This window comes from Pinus tabuliformis, chromosome X, assembly GCF_031772625.1.
Source record: "Pinus tabuliformis cultivar Carrire ecotype Pingquan chromosome X, CPIR1, whole genome shotgun sequence".
Taxonomy (NCBI): domain Eukaryota; kingdom Viridiplantae; phylum Streptophyta; class Pinopsida; order Pinales; family Pinaceae; genus Pinus; species Pinus tabuliformis.
In genome coordinates this window covers 1,002,142,654-1,002,146,298 of record NC_142308.1, presented here as the reverse complement: position 1 = coordinate 1,002,146,298, position 3,645 = coordinate 1,002,142,654, and the positions used below count along the sequence as shown (strand labels likewise).

The window sequence follows — 3,645 nt, the reverse complement described above, 5'->3', positions numbered from 1 at the left end:
TGCAGAGACGAAGATCAAAAGGAGCTTTCAACTACCACTTGATTTTGATCCATCGAAGAATATTCGATTCTCTAGGCCAAATTCCCATAAATTTATAGATTATGGCATGATCCTGCATGAATTATCGAGATTGTTCTAGGCGATGGTTAGGGATCACCACTCATGGATTCTTTGCATATTTTGAAATGCATTGACCCTGTATTTGGGACTTCCATTAAGCTCTCAGAGAAGGTGTTTCAGTTTTTTTACCCTTATGTTCCCCTAAACTAGAAGATCAATCATTGTGTGTTCGGTGTGCACCGGGTAGTACCGATCTGAAGGAGGGGGTTGATCTCCCTCACCCGGGAGGGCCCAACATGTGCTCGCTCAGTCAAAGGACGATGTCAGGGAGCGGTGAAAGATGCGTGAGTGAGGAGGAGAGCATGCTACATGGTATCAGGTGGCCCCAAGCCCTAGTGCTACCAAAACCCTTATGGAGTGTCAGAGCGTTTTATTTGTTAATTTTTTTTAACCATTTTGGACTATAGATTTTGAACATAATATTTTAAAATATAATATTTTTATTTTAAAATTTAGAATAATATTTTTCATTTTTTAAACAAAATTATTCATCCTTTAATAGGCTAAGAGGCATTCTCTAGGCCAATATGATAGGCATAACATAACATAATGTAATGCAAATATTCAGATACATAATTAACTTTAGAAAATGATGGCATTGAATGCATGTAGCTTGTAAAGTTAATTTTTTTTAAGGATATGTTCGTATTGGGAAATTGTTTGGATATGTTTGGTGGCCTGCATCTTTTTTATGCTTTGTTTCTATTATTGAATGGGTGAATACATAATGTGTAGATATGTATAGAAGCATCAAAGGTCTGTATTTCATTTGTTGGTTAGGACCCTTCCCCTTAACTCACAACATGTCCCTTACAATAGTTACTTCTTCATTCTAATGGATTCTTTGATAATCACTATAATATAATAATTGTAATATATTCTCTTGATTTATGTCTAATATTAATAATAATTGAATAAGCTTAGCTATGAAAGTGACCTAGGGTGAGTGGAGGAGGTGGGGAAATATTAGGTAAAATGTAATTATTACATTTTACTTAATATTTTTGCCTACCCCCATCCAATTTTTACTAATTTATATTGTGTAAAACATAATACTATAATATTACATTTCATGGAGTATTTACCTCCACTAGTCCACTTCTTATTGTAATTTTTTATCATATTTGAAGTTTAAAAGTAAACAAACTTAATTACAAAATTAACATTGGTTAGGTGAAATACTAAGTAAGATTTGATATTTAGGTTGGGGTGATGGGAAATATTATGTAAAATGTAATAATATTACATTTTAATTAGTATTCTGCCCCTCCCCGCCTCCCCCTCCCCCGAAGTTTGGCAAATAAAGATTGGGAAACTTGCAATATTATATTTTATCTAAGATTTCCCCTCACCTGATCCACTTTTTATTACAATTTTTCTTTATATTTGAGGTTCATAACTAAACATAACTCCTATATAAACATTTGGTCCAAGTAGAGTAGAGATGTAATCCTTAACATTTTGACTTGATAAAAATAAAATTAAATAAAATTATAAAATATAAAAGCAATAATTATATTTATATTTATATCTATAATTAATAATAATAAAAACCTATATACATCTTAATACGTAGTGTACCAAACCCCCGGAAGGAATCAAATGCCTTGAGTTGCAAACCACTTTTAAAGTGAAAAGAGATTTGAAACGGGTATGGTAGATCCCAAATTAAGATGGATCTAGGTTGGTGTTATTGAAAATATGTGATAGAATTGGACGTTTTTAATAGCTCAAAACTGATCCCATTAGATATTAGAATGGGTCATTAGATCCCATTAATCCAGTATTCAAAGCTGAGATTCTCAGATATGGTGATTTTGCAGAGTTGTGCTACGATGCGTTTGATAGTGAACTTTTGATGAATGGTTATGGTGGGGCTAAGTATAGTCCTGATAAATTGTTCGATAGCAGTGAAATGGCCGGTGATTCCCAGTATTACCCCAAGGGCTATAAAGTGACCAAATATTTGTATGCGGACACAGATATCTTAGGGAGGAAAATAGAGCAATCTGTGTGGATTGGGTTTATTGCAGTTTGCACAGATACTCAAGAGATACGAAGACTAGGACGGCGGGATATTGTAGTAGCGTGGAGAGGAACCCAAACGGCTCAGGAATGGATAGAGGACGCAAGAGATATTTTAGTTCCTGCCAGATTATCAATTACTCCTCTCAAACACAAGCGCATCGGAGCCGGATTATCATCTACTGCTCCTTTCAACGACAACGGCGTCCGAGTGGAGGAGGGATTTTTCAGCTGTTACACTTCTCATGGAGACAACTCAATATCTGCAAGAGATACTGTTATTTCAGAAATTTTAAGACTGGTAGATGAATACAAGGAAGAAAGTTTGAGCGTAACTTTAACTGGACACAGCTTAGGAGCTGCTCTCGCAACCTTAAGCTCATATGACGTTAAGAAAAACCTTAACGCAAATTTGCCGGGACAGCCTACACCTGTGACTGTGTTTGCATTCGCGAGCCCACGCGTTGGGAATAGAGCATTCGCCCTGCAAATGGCGGAGGTGGGAGTGAAGGTGTTGCGGTTGGTGAACAAGAACGATATTGTTCCCAAAGTTCCTGGACTTGTTTTCAACGAGAACTGCTGGACATGGTTGAGTCAAATGTTGGATTGGTTTCCCTGGACATATTTTCACGTGGGCGTGAAAATTGTTTTGAATAATAACGACTCTCCCATTCTGAGAGAGCTCCATAATATTGATTCCGCTTACGCCCACAGTTTAAAGAATTATCTTCATCTAATTGACGGCTATGTCGGGAACGGCAAACCTTTCAAATCTTCAGGGAATAGAGACCCTGCTCCGTTTGCTGCGGCTCACTGATCCTAGAATTTCGCTTTTCGGGGCAGCACTTGCAGAAGAACAAGAACTAATAAGATGACTGATTGACTCCTCCGAAACCCCCGTGAACCAGGAAGATCACTGAATGAATTTTTTCCAAGACTTTATTATCACCATGAGCTTTCTTCGAGCAAATCATGTGATGTGATCTTTTTGAGCCAATCACGTGACCAGCACAAGTCGTTGTATTATAAGACTGCCTAGATCCCTCTATCAGAAGCTAACCCTTTTCTCTTTTATCAATTAACGTGTAATAAAATGATTCTGACCTATTTCATTATGGAAGTGCCAAGGATAAATGTCGAGATGCCATGGGGATAAAACTAGTTATTTGACTCTATCAGAATCGAAGGCAATTTTTGTCGTTCCATTAGCTTCCAGAGAAAGACTTCTTCAATGCGTATTTGCAGGCTCCGCGCTACATGCCAGGGCTGTCATGGCTGTCTGCTCCAGTTGCTGCGACTTCGGATTCCCCTTCTGGTGGCAGCACCAGCAGCAAGATCAAGAAAATGAACGAGCAAGATGACTGATTCAATCCTGTGAAACCCTGTGAACTAGTAAAATCAGTGACCGAATTTTTCCTTGGACTTTATGATCACCGGGTTCTCTCTTTGAGCAAATCATGTGATCAGCCCCAAACGTGGCTGCGGCATAAGACTGCATAA

General features: G+C 37.8%; 1 pseudogene; it reads left to right on the top strand.

The window, feature by feature from the left end:
* The first annotated feature begins 1,793 nt into the window (after positions 1-1,793).
* On the top strand, positions 1,794-2,962 carry LOC149143118 (phospholipase A1-Igamma1, chloroplastic pseudogene; annotated as a pseudogene).
* The last annotated feature ends 683 nt before the right edge of the window (positions 2,963-3,645 follow it).